The 21,211-nt window shown below is 39.9% G+C and overlaps 1 long non-coding RNA gene across 1 annotated transcript in view; it reads right to left on the minus strand.

Annotated features, from left to right (window-relative positions):
- Positions 1-4,627: 4,627 nt before the first annotated feature.
- Positions 4,628-21,211, minus strand: part of LOC120301241 — a 31,364-nt gene continuing 14,780 nt past the window's right edge. Inside the window, exons 2-4 of the long non-coding RNA XR_005554846.1 lie at positions 13,309-13,442; positions 6,955-7,035; positions 4,628-6,002 (exon numbers count right to left, since the gene is read on the minus strand). This is a non-coding gene — a long non-coding RNA (uncharacterized LOC120301241). The remainder of the gene's footprint in view (positions 6,003-6,954; positions 7,036-13,308; positions 13,443-21,211) is intronic.

Raw genomic sequence — 21,211 nt, forward strand, 5'->3', positions numbered from 1 at the left:
TTAGCATCTCTTCCCTTCCCCTCCCTATGTTTCCCATGGTCATTCCTACATACCATTACATTCACTGACACAACCACAGCAATCTCAGCCCCATTTCCTGCCTGAAAGAGGGGACAAGACAATCTGATTTCCTCTTTCCAAAGAATTTCTAGCCCTTACCTATTGCCAAAGAGTTAGAATGCATGAGAGTACTGAAGTAAGGTTAGGATGTGCAGAAGATAAACCAGACCAAAATGCAGGAACTGTTACCTAGCTAAAAGGAGCTGAAACTTGTTTTAAATCCAGAGCAATAAGATAATATTTGGAAGTGGCTCAGGCAGATGCCTCCTTAATTCACTAAGTATGAGACTTGCAAGATGCTGTTATAGCCATGTCAGTTAATGTAGTTTTAGCTTTCCTGTAGAGTTAGAATTGTGTTCTGTATGTTATCCATAGGAACTAACAATGTTTTTTTTTTTAGTAGGGCTGTTTAAAGTTTTTAAAATGTGAAAATGCAAGAAGCAAAACATTAAAGTAGTTATATCTTTTTCTAGGTTAGTACGGTTGCCTCATGATCTAGGAAAAAGTGAGCATTTGAAGAAGCAGCCCTATGCGCTTGGAAAAAGACACAGCTACACAGCTATAATGGATTAAGAGAGGTATTGTGCATGCATTCCCATGCATTGCAAAAGACTTATTTTAAAGGACTGCCATAATCTTCCAACTTATGCCTTCACCTTATCAGAATCAACATTCTTTTAAAAACTGAATGTATTTGTAGTTTAATGTTAAGAATGGCTTTGGAAGGTCCCACTTTTTACAACACTCACAAAGTGACAGAGGGAATACTTCTGCTACATTCTAGATCAGCCTTCCAAAACCTAGTACCAGTTACCATAGTAACAAGGGATAGTGGGAATTGTAGTCACAAGACTACAATTGCTTGCTTTTGCAGCTGTGGCTGAATAAGTGATTTGGTTTTATTTTACTTTAATTTTTTTGAACATCAGAGAGAAAATCCAAAACTTTTAAAAGTAAATTAGTCGGCAGACAGTTTTGCTACCTTTTCTGTTGATGAGCATGGACATTCTATACTTCACTCAGTTTAATCAGCTACCAAAGAATGGAGCTTTTCTTTCTTTCTTTCTTTCTTTCTTTCTTTCTTTCTTTCTTTCTTTCTTTCTCTTTCTTTCTTTCTTTCTTTCTTTCTTTCTTTCTTTCTTTCTTTCTTTCTTTCTTTCTTTCTTTTTTGCCCTAAAGATCAGACTTATCAGACTTATGCTCACAAAACCTTTAAACATCCATCAGTCTTCATAGTATGGAACTGTGAGAGGAAAGCTTTCCCTTTTTTTCCTTGCTTTTCCTTTTCTGACTTGGCAATGATTTTTCTATCAAGTGTCTAGGTGTGCAGCTAACAAGTAGGTTAGCTTGGTCATTCAACAGTAAGACACTAGTGAAGAGGGCACAGCAACACCTGCATTTTCAGCATCGCATGAAAAGAGCATCCCTTCCTTCTGTCCTTATCACTTTCTGTAGAGGGATGATCGAGAGCATCCTGTCATATTGAATTATAGTCTGGTTTGGAAGTATTACTGTTTTGGACATGAAGGCTGTGCAGGGAATGGTGAGGAAGACAAAAAAGACTATTGGAAGTTCACTTCCTTCTATCCAGGATATAGCATATAGGCTCTGCTTAACCAGGCTCCACAATATTGTCGGGACACTGCACATCTTCTCCATGACCAGTTTTCTTTGTTACTTTCTGGGAGGAGGCTTTGTGATATCTGAAGCAGAACACCTACTGTAGATTCTGTAGTAGCTTTGTAACATATAGCATTAAACACACACACACACACACACACAGAGAGAGAGAGAGAGAGAGAGGGCATATATATAGATGTCTGTATGTGTATGTGTATATATCTATATATAGAGATATAGATATAGCTATAAATATATAGAAATATATAGATATATAGAGGGGGGCATCAGAATTTCATTTTTAATGTGTGCCAGTGTGTACATAAAATGACAATAAAGGTTATCTTATCTAACATTTTTTTCTCCTCACAAAACCCAGCAGCCATAAAATTCTTTAAATGCATTTTATATCTTGAAATGTCTCTGTGGTTACTAGGCATCAAAACCATCCCTGTGATAAAATACTAGCCAACCCATAACCTGTTCGATCAAGGCTGATCGGTGCTGTGTGAGCACAAAAGGACTGGAAAAGAGTGCATGAGTTGGGGAGACTTGCTCAAATAGCGTGCAACCTTCCTTGCAAGGTTCCTCTTTGACTTTTTCCTTGGAAGCTTCCCAGGAATGAAGTTGCAAATCCAAACCCACTGTCAGCTGTGGTCATATGATCTCCATAAATTTTCTTCCTGCAACCTCCCCAGACTTCCACTATGACTTGAAGGAGTCAGGGAACTCTGTGAATGAGAATCATATGTCATTGGCTTAGAGATATTTTCTTGCCCAAATAGAAAAACAGAATGACTAGGGAGGATATATATATATATGTGTGTGTGTGTGTGTGTGTGTGTGTGTGTGTATGTATATATAAGTGGGAGTGATTCTGACTTCCTATGGACTTTCCCAATGATTTTCCTTATGGAAAGCTGACAGTGAGTGATGGAACTCTTCCTTCCTTCCTTCCTTCCTTCCTTCCTTCCTTCCTTCCTTCCTTCCTTCCTTCCTTCCTCCCTCCCTCCCTCCCTCCCTCCCTTACTGAGAGCAAGCATGGCATCACTTGTAAGACTTTTTCTAACCCTTTGCTAGGAGTGGCCAGTGCAGGCATCTGTATTTCTTCTGTAGAATAAAGTAACATGTTACATCTTTATGTGTGTTTCTGCTCTATCCTTGTACTATACCTATGTGTACTGGGAAGAACCAGCCTGCTACATTCATTTTGCTCTGGATCGCATGAGCAGGAGAGAACAGCTGCCTGGGTGGGTGCAATCACATCATTCTGATTCTGTCCAGCTTCTTTACCCATAAGAATGCTCTGGGAAAACTTTTTCAGATTGTTTTTCCTCTTTACCCCCCCCCCCATTAAATCTGTCCTATTTTCAGACTTGATTTTTCTTTTGCTAGCTTGTCTTTCAATACCAAACTGAGCCTTCTCTGATCATTTTTCTGGGAGTTGTGCTGCTGAAGTGCAGACAAAATTTTGAGCCCCTCATTTCCAACATCCTGCTGGATTGGAATGAATTTAAAAGGGTCAATGTGTGTAGAAGCATAACATCTGATTTTCTCTCCACTTTTCTTCTTTAAAGTTCATAGCAATAAAGCAAAATGAAAGCAGTACTGCTTACATTCTAATATGGTTATTCAAAATGTTTACATGTGTCAGAGACTTTAACCTATGCAAGATACGAAAGAAGAAATGCTGATTATGTATGAGCAATTTACTTATTAATCTTTGCCAGTAATTTTTCTTGTTTAATGTTGATGGATTTCTTTTCACCAGAAAGGTAATAGATAAAGTATTTCCTTAAAGTTTTGAATTGGAGCACTAATCAGACCTTGAAAGATAACACACACCATTTTATTATCCACTTGTTGTGGCAATACAGCAGATCTATCCTTTGGAGTCTTGCTGATTTCTGTCTAGAACTTCTAACCTGCAGATCTTAAGTGAAGTTATTTGTTTTGGATGAGTAGCCATATAAATATTCTGAATTTTTTTTCTGAAAAAAAAAGAGATAAACGATCCTGGCAAGTATAGAGAATAACGTTAATTCTCTTCAAAGTTTTAAATGCTTTGAAGAATTTGTTCAATTAAGTTGAATGGAGAGAATTTAAGCAAAGATCAAATTAGAGCATTTGCTACCAGAAAATATAGAGCAGATGTCAGCCTATTACAAGTCATAATTTCATATTAAAGGGTCATGGAATAAAAGTCTATTAAGTCATGATTTTCCTTTGTATTACACTTACAAGCCTGTTAATTCCAGTTTCTAGGGCTCATCTACAGAAAGATTCATTTATTTATCTCATTTATTTAATTTATTTATTTGAAACATTTGTAAGACTCTGGGCAGCTTGCAACCAAAACATGTTGTCATCTTTATAAATTTTCATTGGCACCCGATTAGCTGTTTTGAGAACAAAATATTCTGAGTAGTTTTGGCTTGATCCACCATTGGTCCACCAATGAGTACAAACATCTACACTTTATACTCATTGATAATCAGTATTTACCATTATAATTCATGTTTATTCTGCAATATAATTTTTATAAATACATCTCTATTCCAAAAACTGAAACTATAACAAATCTATGTTTTTAATATCTATGTTATTAAAAGGCATAATTACCAAGGCATACTTAACCACTTGCCATAATGATGATGGCTTCTAGCCCATAACAAATAATTTCAGCAAAAGGGATACCTCCCTATCATCAGACAGAAATGAGACCTTTCTAGTCACCTGTCAGGTTCATTTCACATGTCCTGGAACCCTTATTTTAAGCAATCCTTTTTGAAAGTTGTTTGACATAATTAAATCGAAACAATGATTTTTATTGTTTTTATTTACTTGAACTTTGCATCTTTTTAACTTAATTATAGATCTTTGTGGTAAGCACAGTAATAGTAAGAAGAATGATAAAAAAGCAATACAATTGAGATTAGTCATTTATTAAAAAAAAATGTATATTATAACTTCACTTGGGTAATTCAATTTTAAATCAAGACATGCAGGACCACATGATGGCCTGAAATGATGAGCTCTGACAGATGTTAATTAGCACTTGGCTCCATAAATGCATTTACTAGTAAGAAGTACTGACTTTCTGAGATAAATCAAAAGGCAGAGAGCCCCTCATGGAGCTTTGATTTGAATCTTTTAGGATTTGGAACCAGCTCCAAAACTGAAGGAAAAACAGTGACAACCTATGCAGTCTGAGAATCCACCAATACTTAGGGAGCACATTTTATACAAATCCAAAATATATTTAAAGACCCTCTTGTATTAAGTGGTTTTATAATAAGGAAGAATAGATACCCTACAAATTCAGTAGCTGTAGCAAGGCCTAGTCTCCTCAAATGGCATTACATAATGTACTTTCCTATGGAGACAGAAAACATTCCTGATCACACCCACTCCTTGGATGACACTGAGCCTAGGAAAGCTTCCAAACTGGACTGCTTGCACAATGCAAACTTAGATATGCTCCTACCATGCTGCCATGACCTTGCCTGTTCATGCTCATCCATGAGCCAGTAGCCAGTAAATCATGCATTCCATAGTACTTTTGGTAAATCAAAAATAATATCATGTTCAAAATGGTTTACCTCAGCTGACATCTCTAGGCGACTTCCTTCATCTACAAATATTCAATTTCATATAAGTGCTAATATAAAAAAATTCTGGAAATTGCATGCACAAAAGCATTTGCTAAATCATGCACTTGCTACAATCAGAGCATTCCAGTCATAGCCTTATCTCTTGGCTAGTCCTATGCCTCAAGATATCATACAAAATCAAAGCTTGCTAAGCTTATTTTTTATGTTTAGCATTACTTTTGAATGTAGGCTTTAGAAGAACAGCCTCTGAGAAGTTCAGTTCTAGGTTGGTTCTCTGACCCAAATTCCATTGAGTTTAATGAGACATATTCCAACATCATAGAATTTTCAGAAATCTAAACAAGAAGAATTGATTTTCATTTCTAGTAATGCATTCTCAGAAATTTAGTAGGACTAGTGAACAGACCTGTGCAAATTTATCGATAAATAATTCTCATTGCAGTTAACATCTAATTTTGCAATAGCTAACTGTTTTCTTAATAGTTATAACTTTCAATGAAGCAGGGATAAATCTTCCCAGTTGCAGTGCTCTTATATTCTTTGTTGTGAATAAAAGAGGTGAGAAATAGCCAAAGGTTAATCTGATACCACTGAATGTAATAGGAATTATTATGAAAGTTGAGCTTCGGCTATTATATCCTTTAAATGAACAGTATTACGGTAAGGTACTGTATTACAGTAAATAACTCTTCGTACAAGTGAGTTTTTCTGAAAAAAAAATTAAAACATGATTCAGAATTTGTTTATTTGGAATCAAATAAACTGAACTCAAGGAGCATATTTCCAAATAATGTATGTTTAGGTTTACAACAGAAAGTATATGTTACCAATTACTTGTTGAGAAATAAATTTACAGGATTCAACTAATTTCATTTCTGGTTATCAGATGAAAACTTAAAAAAACAAGACTTTTTGGGTGGGAGGGTGGGAGAACAAGATTGGCCTAGTAGATAAGGGAGAAAGCGGGAGATCATGAGTTCAAGTTCAAGCCTTAGCCATGAAAGCCTGCTGGTTGACTTTGGGCCAGTCACTCTCTCAACTCAATGCACCTCACAGGGTCATTGTGGTGGGAAAATTGGAGGAGAAGATGTGTTGGATGTGTTCATCACCTTGGGTTACTTATAAAATTAATAAACACTGGAAATAAGTAAATAAATAAAATTATCTCTGAATAAGAGATATCTCTATTAATATATTTGCTACCATACTTAATAGCAAGTTGCATTATTAGAAAGAATAGGGCAACCACCTCAGACAAGAGAGGAGACAGCCCACTTTGCTGAATCAGAGATTGTTCTGACATTGTTGATGTTTATTTGATTATTCATGTTTCACCTATTTAGTTTCTTAAATCCTTAATTATGCAACTGGCAAAGGTCCCAGAAAAATAATCAGCTGTTTAAAGATTCCAGGTGTTAAACTACACCATTGTGTGGGCTCTACAATATTCCCTGAGCCCTCCAAGCTAATCTTCTCCTCTCAGGTGTGGTAAGCATTATTTGTCTCACAGCCAGATGAGCTGATGTCTGTACATGGAATAGGGTAGAGAATATTGGCTATCCAGTTAGTGCATATAGTTTGAAAATGTGTATATAAAAACAACACTGCTGGTTTTCAGATGTTGAAGGCCTGATTGAAAAAGTATTCTACTGCTACTTACCTAAATAATAGTAAACTTGTTGTCCAAAAGTAAGATGCCATTTCTTCTTATTCTAAGTTTTAATATTTTTGTTTTCTCCATCTGGATGGATCAAAAAGATAGTAATTGCATCAATAAAAACAAACAGATGAAGAAATGGCAATAATTCCGATGTAGATTAATAATCATTGTGATGTTTTTAAAATATCAGCAAGGGATTGGTTACAGCACTCTTCTTCTGAATGTTGTACCTTAACCTCTTAAATTTCTTGAGTGTAAGAGTTTGAGTAGCAAAGAGATTTTAAGAACATTTCAATCTTTATATTATAAAACTTAAACATATGGACACTAGTCAACCCCACTGCTGCAATTTGCATTGGTTAAAAAATGTCTATGTTAATTATGTTAATTATGTTAATTATGTTATTTATCTTATAATTAATTAATTAACATAATTAATTATGTTAATTATCTTCAGGCAATTCATTCTGCAGCCGCACCCTACTTCAGATAGAAAACCTATGAGAGAGAACAGGGCTAATCATCCTGGTTCCACAGCACTGAAGGGTCTCAATTAATAGCATGGTAGAAATTAGTAAAAAAAAAAAAAGAAAGAAAATCCCATACAATGAAGTCTAGAAATATATAGGAAAAGTAAAATGTTTGGATAAATGCAACGGAACTATCTACTTTTTCACATTTGGAATCAGCTGTAATATGGGTTTGATGTTTTCTTCAGCTTTTCCCATTCTCATCTCACTTTTCCTTGGAAATGCACTCCTATTTTAGACGGTACGTTGCTTCATTCTCTTTTTAAACTTTGTCCAGCTCAAATGAAGTTTATAGTTGTTTTTGGCTGAAGGACTGGCCAGAGGGAATCTCTTCTCGGAACAGTGTGTAAATAAACTTCCTGCAATATTTGCCAATCAAACATTGCAACATTCTAAAAGTAGCAATGATATCAAACAATGAATTGAAAAGTAAAAGCAGCCTTTGAAATTAAATCTGATTTCATACTTGGTGTGACCTTTTGACCATTAAAAGCAGCTCCTAGATTTAAAAGTATGGATGTGGCATATCCAGCACAGTTGAATAGATATCTACCTGATTTCAGTGGTGTTTACCTCAAAAGTAAAAGATCACAGCATTGCAGTACAGGTGATCCTCAATTTATGACTGTAATTGAGCCTGGAATTATAGTTGTAAATCATGATGGTCGTTAAGTGCTTCAGAACATGACTGTATCCTATTTCAAAACCTTTTCTGCGGCAGTTGTTAAATGAATCCATTTTGGCCAATGGATATTTTTTGCTAGGAACTGGAAGTAAATCCTGGCTCCCAGCAAAAACTACTAAAAATTGCAGTCATGTAACCAAGGGATGCTGCAAATGGCTGCAAATGCATACCGGTTGCCAAGTGCTCAAAATTTGATCAAGTGACTATATGGGGTGGGGAATGGCCACTGTAACTTCAAAACTGGGTTATAAGTAGCTCTGGGGAAGTCCACCATAAAATCAACACAGACTGTTAGTTATCAATTCCAGCGGGGAAGAATACTTTACTTCTAGAAGTTGTTATGCATTATTATGTATAACTAGAAGTTTTATAATTATTTTAATGCAATGAATTCCCCGATATTTTAGTTTGTGGGCATAAAAAAATAACAATTCTTTCTAACAATTTTTTTCTCCAGGGGTCTTAAAAGTTCTAAAGAGAAAAAATGCATAGAAGTAGACCATGTCATTTTAAATATGACACATAAAGTTCAAACTCTTTTTTTTCTGATGGTAACTAAAAGTGAACACTAGCAATCTGCATTAACAGGAAAGTTTTGGATGGAACATATGATGCAATGCATTTCCTGTTCCACTTTCTGTCTTTTTGGTATTGAAAATTATATTGAAAGCAAAATATGTTAATATAAGACATGACTATATCCTTCACGCTATATTTACTTGAACAGTAGGTTCTTGATTTATCCATGCCTTTGGTCCGGTGCCATGGCAGATTTCTTTGCAGAAATTTACAAGTGTCTTCAATGAAATCCACATAGCAAAAGTACAGGTAGTCCTCAACTTATAATAATTCGCTTAATGGCCGAAGTTACAATGGCACTGAAAAAGTGACTTATGATCCCTTTTCACACTTGTGACTGATGCATGTGATTTGGACTTTTTTCCATGTATATTCTAAACTCCCAAGAGTTTAATAACTCCCATAACAAGAGTTGTCTGTGAACATAAAATAACTGAGTCTAATGAAGAATTGAGGTGGGGTTAGTCCACCTTCATTAACTGCTCTGATCTGTCAACAGCAGTTTTTGTGGCTGAACAGATGCTGCTGTTTCCAACTAAAATGAAGTATATGCTGTGCTTCCTCCACATGGTAAGGAAGGACACCACTTTGCAACTGGCTTGAAAGGAATCTCAGGTGGAATGAAGCATTATTTTGAACTCTCCATAGCCATACCAGATATTGTCTTCTCCCAGAAATACCCACCAATTTCCATACTCCAGATTAGACTAAATTACACCAGTTTCTCAGCCAATTAAGGCATATGCAATGCTTTGTCTCTGTACAACCCTTTAGTTGTTCACATACAATTTCTACAATGTATCTCAGTGGCGATATATAGCAATACAAAGCAATATTAATTGAAGATTGGTTTATTGTGTAAGAAAAATTGCTTGAAATGTGTATTTCTTTATTCTGCACAATTCAAAATAATTTGACTCAGGGGTAACATTGCCTTTTTTGGTGTTTGGGCATGCAGAGGATATTCTGTTGCAACCTCTAGTTAAATTTAAATTTAATCTGGTGCTGCCTTGCAATTTTTGCTCTATTATCTTTAAAGTTAATTAAATTTGGAGGTGACTTTTTGGGCAGCATTATGTATGTATGTATGTATGTATGTATGTACATATGTATGTATTCTTCTTCTTGTTGTGCCATATCTGTTATTGGATGTTGATGATCATGTTGGCAATCCTGTTTTTATCAGCAGCTGCACGAAAAAGTGCTACGAGCTTTGTCCAAACCAGTCCCTTAGATTTTGAAGTCATGATGTTCTTCTTCTGCCTGGACCTCGTTTGCCTTCAATCTTTCCCTGGAGGATTAAATGGAGTATACTGTATTTTTCTGGGTGTTGCATCACATGTCCGAAATATTCTAATTTTCATTTTTTAATTGTTTTGATAATTTCCCTTGGCTTTCCCAGGTGGCTTATCACCTCCTCATTTCTGATCTTGTCAACCTAGCTTATACGTAACAGCCGCCTGTAAATCCACATTTCAAATGCTTCTAGTCTCTTCGGGTGGCCTTCTGTCAGTATGTATGTATGTATGTATCTATGTATGTATGTATCTATGTATAAAATAAAATATTAGCCTTTATATTATAGGACAATATTTATTTATTTATTTATTTATTTGTTAAAATTTATAGACCGCCCCACTCCCGCAGGACTTCGGGCGGCTAACAATAAAAACACGACATAACTTAACAACAAACAATACAATAACATTCATCCAGGGGTCAGATTTTATAAACCCCAGGCCTGCTGGAAAAGCCAGGTCTTAAGCAGCTTGCGGAAAACCAACAGGGTGGGAGCGGTCCTAATCTCCGGGGGGAGCTGGTTCCAAGACGTGGGCGCCATCACAGAGAAAGCCCTCCCCCGCGGCCCCGCCAAATGGCACTGCTTGGCCGATGGGACCTGAAGGAGGCCCAGCCTATGGGATCTAACCGGACGAAGGGAACTATGAGGTAGTAGGCGGTCTCGCAAATTATAATCACAATGATCAATTAAAAATGAATTAAATTGACCATGATAAAAAGTATGCACTCACGGAATTTATGGTTGTGTCACTAATAAAAAAACTTAGAAACAACATGTGGAAAATCCTAACTTATGGAAAGTGCAAATACAAATTACTAAAATACAGTGACTTTACCACAACATGTGTTAACATGGGCTTGTGGGGTAAAGTAACACATATAGTTTAACTTCAGAACTCCCCCTAACTGCATCTTAATCACGTGTTTTTAACTTTTCTCATCACCAGGATATAGATGAGGCTAAGTCTGTATTTGAACTACTGTTAAAAGTGATATTTCCCATCACTGTTTGACACAAACCTTGCTTTATACACAATTTATGGTACTTCAGTAGTGACTATGGGGATCATATAACAGGGGCTGGAATCTTCCCAGCTTGTTTTGGCAGCATGCGAGTATTCCTTTCCCTCTAATCCAGTTGTTCTCAACCTGTGGGTCGGGACCCCATTTGGGGTCGAACGACCATTTCACGGGGGTCGCCAAACAAGGCTGTCCACCATTTTTCCCCCTTTTCTTTGGCCACACCCCTGCACCCGGTGATGTATAAGTGGTTGGGGGTCACCACAACATGGGGAACTGTATTATGGGGTCGCGGCATTAGAAAGGTTGAGAACCACTGCTCTAATCACTGCTGACTTCCCTCCATTAATATTGTGGTTTGGGCAGTAGGCTTGATTATGCACTAGACGTTGGATGCAAAGCACCAATCAGATAGTGTAACACAGGGGTGTCAAACTGCTGCCCTGGAGGCCAGATGCGTCATGGTGGAACCACCCCCACCCCATTGCGGCAATGAAAAAAAGTCACAATACATTGCAACATGTCATATGATGTTGCAAGTTTGACACCCCTGGTGTAAGAGCTCCTTATCTACATAGCTAGATAAATGTCCCAATTAACATGCAACCTGTTCAATGCACTACATTGACCAAAGTAGAAGAATCCAGAAAGTAGAAAGTAGAAGAATCTAGACGATTCATTACAGACCAAACTCCCCAATGTTTTCCCCTTCTTTTTCTACATAGAGAGATTAAGACACAACAGCAGAGCTCACAAAAGAGAGAATAAGTAAGTGGAAAGGGTGGCTCAGAGTGCAAGAGAGACAGGTAACCCTGAGAGAGTAAGCATTGGAGTTAATAACAGAGGAGTGAGGAGACAATGGAGAAGATAATATGTAAACAATAAAGTGGGGGAAGGACAAGTGAGGGAGAAAGACAAGATGGTGTGAATGATACAACAGATGACTGAATAAAAATGCAAGAGATTTTAGAGCAAACAGTGCAAAAGGCGAGTAGAGTGAATGATCAGCGGGGATAGCCATGAGAGAATGAAAAATTGAGGAAGTAAAGAACAGCAATGTAAGGAGGGCACAGGACAGCAAGAAATATTTTGTTGACCATCCAAGAGGTAGCATATAAGTAAGGAAAGGTAAGCAACCCCCCCTCCCACTCCACAGATGAAATTCTGATGGACAGCTAAACATGCCATTCTATCAATTCACCAATATCTCCAATCCTAGTTCTACTAGAGTGGATACTTTGCTTGTGGGAAGAGTCCATCGATCACTTTCCTTAATTCATCCCATATTAAAACTATCAGGACAAGCCTTACACTTTGGTCTCATTTCCAAGGGAAAATAGATAGGCCATTGGAATAGAATATATTATGCTGGCATACCTCTGTCTGTTATGGAGTGGAGAAAAATGTTATGCTAATTGGCTCAACTATCATCTTTTGCACTGCTATAAGGGACACATTATGGTTGCCTGGGTTGCGTCTAAAACAAGCCTTTTTAACCGTGGTAATATATTTATAATCCAGCTAATTCACTATGAACTGAATAGTTTGGCAAAAGGGTTTGACATGGGGTAAAAATCAAATCATTATACATAGCTCAACAAACAAAAGCCTGAAAAAAAGCAATTAAAAAAGCAATTTGTTCACATAAGTGAAGGAAATAAACACATCCTTTTCTGGAACTGTTAGCTATAACAGCAATTAGAATTTGAAAACACATCTTTCTACACCCATCTTATTTATTATCTCCTTTAATCAAAGTTAAAAATATAACTAATTTCAGCACATCCTGGTTTATTGATATTGCAGCTTTTTATATATATATCTAAAATTACTGTATTTTGCAATTGTCTCTCCTAGAGCTTCTTCAGATTCATTCTTTGACTTTCTGAACTCTCCACCAACTTCCACCTGCTGGCCAACCTTTGAAATTTATAATTGTACTTATTACTTTCATAAGATTTCTTTCTGACTTCCCCTTGGACAGATTTTGTTTTTTAAAATTGTTTTCACCTATTGAACTTCCTGGGAAAAACAGACTTCAAAGCAACAATTTTATATAAGAACATAACAGAACCGAAAACACAGCAACTCCATTAACAAATGTTGCTTTATACGTTTTTCTTATTTATTTACTTATTTCAACAAATCACAGTATGGAATACTCATTACTTCATCCCTCCTACATGAGGTCCATTATTTGACAGCTGACTTCCAGGTTCAATTCAAGACACTCATTCTCACCTATAAAGCTCTTCATGGGCCCAGTTATCTGGGAGGATTGCCTATCTCCAGTCATTTCCAACAGTACATTTGTTCAGATCAGTACATATTCCTACTTTGTCTAATGTACTGTACATCTCAACACAATTTTTATCCTGTGGAAGAAAATAAAGAAGAACACAAACTAAGCAAATGGAAAGTTAACTTTGTCATTAATTTAATATGTACATTTTTAATGGCCAATATATCACCTATGTTGGCATATTGTATTAGAGAAAGTAAAAACATTTTTCACTTTCAATATCATCAGTTAATAATATCCAGAAAAATAGTTATCATACTTATATTAATCCTTTCAATAAAAACTTCTCAAAAAAAGCTACTTAGTAAAATTTGGATTTACAAGAATTCTATAATCGGGTTCGTTATGTCCCGAGCCTTGCAAACGGGCTCGGGGCGTTTGCAGGCAGTCCCGGGCAGGTGCAAGCTGCCCAGGACCAGACAGGCTGTCGCCAGCGCCTGTGCGCATGCGCGGGTGCTGGCGCGGGAAAAGTAACACATTGACCCGGGAGATGCCTATATAAGAGGCTGGGAGCTTTTGGGCGTTGCTGAAGCCTTCATCTGTAAGCTGAACACAGAATAAAAGGAAACCTGAGAACTACAACTGCTTCTCGTGTCTTGCCTTTCGTGAAGGACTCAACACTGGCGACGAGGATGGGATGCCTTGCACCGACTGAAAAGAAAAAGGTGTAAGCTTACCCAAGTGAGTCCTGAACGGCGGAACGGCATTGACTCGGCAGCTACCCGCCAATCCAGTGCGCATTCAGGGGTAGGCTGGCTGATAGACCCGTCTCCTGAAGATGGCAAAAATTGGAAGGCTTTCGAAGTTCGACGTCTCACATCCAGAGAGGTGGGAGTCCTACGTAGCCAGGGTGGAAAACTACCTCAAGGTGAACAAGTGAGGGAAGATAGCTTGAAGGCTGCCACCCTGCTGTGTGTCTGCGGTCAAGACGCCTTCGAAATCGCGGAGAACCTCGCAGCACCTGTCCCATTAGAGTCTGTCAGCTATGCAGATCTAAAAAAGCTACTGAAGGAGCATTTCCAGCCTAAGATGTCCGTCATCGCATGGTGCCACACCTTCGAGCAGAGGGATCAACGATCCAGAGAATCGGCCAAAGAATACATCGCCGCATTAAGAAAGGCCGCCAAGCACTGCGAGTTCAAGGACCTCGAAGAACGACTGAGGGACCGATTCGTGTGCGGGCTAAGGCATCGAGAGTTACAACAGAGGCTTTTCGCCAAAGAGGACTTGTCCTTCCAAGATGCCTTGAGAGAAGTCACCGCAGAAGAAGCAGCAGGCGGCGCCATCAAGAACATGCGGCCGATCAGGAACAGTCCAGATGTTGCATCCGTGCACCAAGAAGAAGTCCAAGGGAACTCCGAGGAGGATCCGGACGAGGAAGTCGACCGTCTCCACCCCACGAAGGAAGGGAACCAGAAAGGAAGCTCTTCAGCTCCCCTCAAGTGCATCGGCTGTGGAGGTCGCCACAGGAGAACCGACTGCAAGTTCCGCTCCGCTATCTGTCGGGCGTGCGGAAAACAAGGACATATTGCAGCTGTGTGTCTGGGCCGACGAAAGGTACAACCTCAGGAAGAATTGCGCCTGGAAGGTACCAGGGTCCCCAGCCAGAATAGGGTGGGGTTTTGTGCTTCGCGAAGGAGCATCTTTAGGACAGGCACACACAAGCCCATTAAGAAAAAGCTGTCACTCAAGGTGAAGCTACAAGGGGTTCCATTAACTATGGAACTAGACACGGGGTCTGCACTTTCAATCATCTCCTTACATACATTTAGGAAGATTTGTTCCGGCAGTGGAACTCGGGCCACGTTAAGGCTTTCTGACATTGTGCTAACAGACTTTCAGAATTCGAGAGTGTGTGTTAAGGGGGAGGCCACCCTTAACGTTCAGTACAAGAATTTTGAAGGTCCACTAGACCTATTAGTAGTAGGGGGTGAACGAACGAGTCTCATAGGACTCGATTGGTTTGAGGCCTTGGGGATACACGTCACGGGGCTCAACAGCTTACAAACACTCGACCTGCAGGAAGTCTGCAAAGAATTTGCAGATGTCTTCAGCCCCCAGCTGGGCACATTCAAAGGACCCCCTGTGTCCTTAAAACTAGACCCCACTGTCACTCCCATTAGAATTAAAGCAAGAAGGGTCCTTTTTGCTTTAAAGAGTAAAATTGACACTGAGTTGGACAAACTGATCCAACAAGGAATTCTAGAACCTGTTGACTCCAGTCCTTGGGAGACCCCCATTGTCACGCCTCTAAAGGCAAATGGGGACATTCGCATTTGTGCCGATTACAAATGCACTCTGAATAAGGCATTACAGCAACATGCCTATCCTGTTCCTGTGGTCAGTCATATCTTGGCCTCTCTCAAGGGGGGGGCGTGTTTTTGCAAAGCTTGACCTAGCTCAAGCGTATCAACAGCTGCCTGTTGATGATGATGATGCTATAGCTCAGACTATTGTGACCCACAGAGGGGCCTTTAAGGTAAAAAGGCTACAGTTTGGAGTGAATGTCGCTCCTGGGATTTTCCAAAGCGTAATGGAAAAGACACTACGGGGTATACCGGGGGTTTGCCCCTACTTTGATGATGTCTTAATTGCAGGAGACTCCACACACATTCTAGCTGAAAGGCTAAGGGCTGTTTTGTTAAGATTCAGGAAGACAGGCCTCAAGCTTAAGAAGGACAAATGCAAAATAGGGGTGCCTTCTACTGAATTTTTGGGGTTCAAAATTGATGCTGCTGGGATTCACCCTGCTGAATCCAAACTAACTGCCATTTTAGAAGCACCTAGGCCAAAGTCTAAGGCCGAACTTCAGGCCTTCCTGGGCCTCCTGAATTTTTACAATTCTTTTCTTCCACATAAAGCTAGTGTAGCTGAGCCTCTTCACAGGCTATTAGACAAACAAGCAGTGTGGCAGTGGTCACAAACACATGAGACTAGTTTCAATGAGGTCAAGGCCTTGCTCACTTCTAACAGTGTACTTGCACACTTCAATGAGTCCCTTCCTGCGTGCATCGCTTGTGATGCTTCCCCTTACGGGGTCGGAGATGTCCTGAGCCACCTCAGGTCTGATGGAACTCAGGTTCCTGTTGCATATTACTCCAGAACATTGTCTTCTGCTGAGCGCAACTACGCTCAGATAGACAGGGAGGCTTTAGCTGTTGTTGCTGGAATTAAAAAATTCCATGATTTTTTATATGGCAGGCATTTCACGGCCTTCACTGACCATAAGCCTCTGCTGGGACTGTTTACCACATGTAAGCAAACTCCCCAAACCATTTCACCTAGAATGCTCAGGTGGTCTATTTTTTTGTCTGCATATAATTTTTCCTTATTTCACAAGCCTGGGAAAGAGATGGGCCATGCTGATGGCCTCAGTAGATTGCCCCTGCCAGTAATAGAAGCTGACCCTGCGCCAGCTGTTAACATTCTGTCCATCCAAGCCTTGCCAGAGTCCCCTCTGAACGCCAGGGATGTAGCCGCTGAATCGGGCACAGATCACACACTTTCACGTGTCCTTTCTTGGGTTTTGTCTGGATGGCTTGAGCACTGTCCTAGTCCTGAGTTTCAGAGTTTCTGGTCTAAAAGGAACGAGTTGTCCACCTCTCAGGGTTGTCTGCTTTGGGGAAACAGAGTTGTCATTCCCACCTCAATGAGGACTAGGATCTTAGGTTCCCTCCACGAGGGTCATCCTGGCATTGTTCGAATGAAGGCCCTTGCGCGCAGCCACTTGTGGTGGCCTGGTCTAGACAAGGACATTGAGGCTAAGGTGCATGCATGCCACCTGTGCCAATGCTCTCGCCCAGAGATGCCCCAAGCTCCTGTGCATAGATGGGAGGAAACACAGTCCCCATGGTCTAGGGTGCACATTGACTATGCTGGGCCCTTTCAGGGCCAATTCTTCTTGGTCCTCGTTGACAGCCATTCAAAATACTTGAGGTTGTACCTGTCTCATCCACCACCACTGCAAAGACTATTCAGATACTGAGGGGGATTTTTGCTGCACACGGGCTCCCAGATGTCATTGTGTCTGACAACGGCCCTCAATTTACTTCCTCCGAATTCCAAGCTTTCTTGCAGGCCAACATGATTCGTCATGCCACTTCTGCACCCTTCCACCCGTCCACCAATGGTATGGCTGAACGCATGGTTCGCATCACCAAGGACGCCTTGAAGAAACTCACCTATGGGGACTGGCATCACAGGTTGGCTGACTTTCTCCTTTCTTATCGCACCACACCGTCCACTTCTACAGGGAGAAGCCCAGCTGAACTTCGCTGGGGGCGCAAACTGACTACGAAGCTTGACCGGTTGCATCCGGACAGACTGCCTTTATCTACCTCACACCCTAGGGCACCTAGACAACTACTTGTGGGTGCCCCGGTTTGGACTCGCAATTACGGGCCTGGTCATACATGGGTCCCCGCTTCTATTTCCAGGGTCACAGGTCCTCTGTCCTACGAGGTCTCCCTGGACAACGGTCGTGTCCTGCGTCGGCACATTGACCAACTCCGCCCTAGGCGGGACCTTTTACTGAGACTCCTGGGTCTTTTCCAGGGGGGAGGGGGACCCCCTTGAGCAAAGGGAAGGGCACGAGCTGCTGCCCATCACCAATGATGGAGCCACAAACGGCACATTCCAAGATTCCGCGAGTGCCCCAAACAGGAATTCTAAGGGCCTATCCAACCACCAGGCATTCACGCCTACTCCAGCCAGGGAGTCACCCCGGGGGTACAATCACTATTCACCTGCACAGCACAGTACTCCAGTCAGGGAGGATACCCGGGAGTATCCAAATAAATCATACCCCGCAAGAGAGCTGGCACATAATCCCCAGAGTTGGCCTGACCTTACCCCAAGTCCTACAGGGGGTCAAACATACAGGGAGGTGGTCTAGGAACCAAGTCCTGACCGCAACACCTCTAGCCCAAATCAGGGAGTAACTGAGTTTTGGGAAGGTACAGAAACCCACACGAGCCCGGACACAGAACGGGGTTTAGGGGATGGACAGCCTCCTGACAGGTCTTGGATGGACCTAGGAGGTTCTACAGAGATGCCCAGCAGTGGCTATCACTTCGAGGGGCCCGAGGGCCTACATCTAGGCGGGTCAACCAGTTCACAAAGTGACAGAAGCCCTGGCCTGACAAGCCCGGTGGGCAAGCAAGCAGGCCAGGCATTGGGGCACAGTCCTTGGAAGGCACCAAGGCATGATAAGGAGAACAGGCTCACGTCACCCCTCAGTCGGGGAACACCTATCAGAAATCCAGAGCTGAGAAGGTCACAGAGAGCAAGGAAATCGCCTAAGTATTTAGAAGATTACATAACATTGCTGGCTAAACAAAAGCCAGTAAACAGTAGGAGCACTGGGGAGTAGAACATTGCATTAAGAAATGATTGTATGTTGGTAGTAGTTTTAGCCCGGGGGAAAGGGGTGTTATGTCCCAAGCCTTGCAAACGGGCTCGGGGCATTTGCAGGCAGTCCCGGGCAGGTGCAAGCTGCCCGGGAACAGATAGGCTGTCGCCAGCGCCTGTGCGCATGCGCGGGTGCTGGCGCGGGAAAAGTAACACATTGACCCGGGAGATGCCTATATAAGAGGCTGGGAGCTTTTGGGCGTTGCTGAAGCCTTCATCTGTAAGCTGAACACAGAATAAAAGGAAACCTGAGAACTACAACTGCTTCTCATGTCTTGCCTTTTGCGAAGGACTCAACAGGATTTTTTAAAGCTGTTCTGTGGTTCCCTAGGGTTCAGACAACCTGATGGGAATTTCATAAGATATAAGTGCAAAAATAAATACAACACACTTTAAAAATCATTTTACAGCAGCCAATTTTCTATCAGTAGAACTTTGCTTTTTGATAAGAGGTTTGGGTTATTTTAAGGAACAGATTTCAAAACATGAAAAAATTTGAAAACTCTGATTCTGTAACAGCTGATGTGTTGATTCTTAATAGAAGGATCTCTTGAAGGACTGTGGAAAGTTCTTTAAAACCTCAACATTCTTGTTGCTCTTACTGACACAGGATATGTGTATTGAGTAGGAGGAATAGCCCACATTTCTTAGAGCTGTGTAGCAGATTAATATTTATATGGATTATTAAGGCCATATGATTTTAAAAGACCAATTTAAAAATAATGAAAAATAATCAATTTGGTACTAAAATACATAGTCTAAACCTGCACAAGTATTCCTCTCTTACCGACAGCTTGATGCAGCAAACATTCAAAGTTACAATGGTGCTAAAAATAATTTGCAATCAATCCTCATATTTACGACTGTAGCATGTTGCAGTGTTGCCTAAAATTTTAGGCTTCATTATTAGCATTTTAAAAGGGAAAATCAGCACTTTTAACATGACAATTCAGGGTTCTTTTTAATTTTAAGGAAGCATGTTTTTCTCTTTTTAGGTCACTTCTTGGTATGTGGTATTGTGATAACTTGCTTTTTCTCTACACAATAGAGAACACATCCTGAAAGTTCTTGATACGCTTACAAGATTTAAGAAAGATACAAATCCAGCTGGAAAATAATAAAGTAATCCATAAATTTGCGAGGACTACCTGTGCAGCATAAATGGCACTACTGGCATCTCCATATATAAACCCAACTTAATCTCATTTGAGAATTATTGTCTTTTTTCTGGAAAATTTTGAGTATTATGGTCAAGGTAAAAAGTAATATCTTGTATCTCACTTGACCAAGTTCTTTGCTATACTGCCTTGTATAGATCTATTTGATACAAGGATCAATTCACTTTGGCGCACACCTGATTGTGGTAACCACACTGTCCTAAATGCTAACATTCCTGGATGAATTAATATTAATATATAATACTGTTTGATTTTGATTAAACATGAGGTTCAAATCCAGTCTTTATAGCTTATAAACCAAACTCATTCCTTAGTGTTTTTAATTGCTGACATCTTCATTTAGAATCACTTCCTTCTCTTCCATATGTCTGGAAAAGGTAATGAGTTGGTAAATTGGTAATGAGTATTTAAAAATTAAGATTTCTTGAACTTGATATGACCTTACCAAAACAAGTCCCAATGACTTTGGTTTCTTAAGGGTGTACAGAACTGCAGGCATAACTTACTCATTTTCTTCTTTCATGCCAAAAGACCCTCAGTAAATTGCAATAGAACTAAGCAAAGCTTTTTCCAATAGGGCCTACAATATTTGTAATGTTACGCCCATCTTTAACTGAGGTAATCCTTGAAGTCCCAGATGCTGCCTTTGCTCAAAAACAACTCAGAATTGAATCATGCTTGTTTATTTAAATTCCTACTAGAGCAGTTAAAATAGCAAACCGATATGTCAACAATTAGGGTACTGAGTCTGGCAGAGTCATTAATTATCTCATCTAAGACTCTATGTTCATTTATCTTGGTTCTGGCCCTGCAAAAATATTCAAGAACCAAGTATAGATGTTGTATTTATAGATTGCCAAGCACTGCCTGTCTCTAAGCTAATGTTATAAACACACACAAGTACACAATAAGGACAAACATCACACCTTCTGTCATTTATTTAAACTTAATCCTGGTAATTCAATTAAAAACAATTTGTTTTTATTCTGTGTATCCTAAGTAACCAGAAGACCTAGGTCACCTAACAATCATATATACATCCAAACTTGCAGAGCCATATAGCAATTTGGTCTGGAGGGAATAGTTGTGGAACCAGAAGAACTGGACTTCCATACTAATTTATTATGATATCAAAGTCCAAGAGAAAAATGCCAAACACTCTTATTTATCTGTAGCACACAATTATTATAGTTGATTCTAAAGATGGACAAGTCCAGACTAATGTAGAAACACATGTACTTAACATTTAATACTG

This window comes from Crotalus tigris, unplaced genomic scaffold (assembly GCF_016545835.1).
Source record: "Crotalus tigris isolate CLP2741 ecotype Arizona unplaced genomic scaffold, ASM1654583v1 scf7180000024372.1857965, whole genome shotgun sequence".
Lineage (NCBI taxonomy): Eukaryota > Metazoa > Chordata > Lepidosauria > Squamata > Viperidae > Crotalus > Crotalus tigris.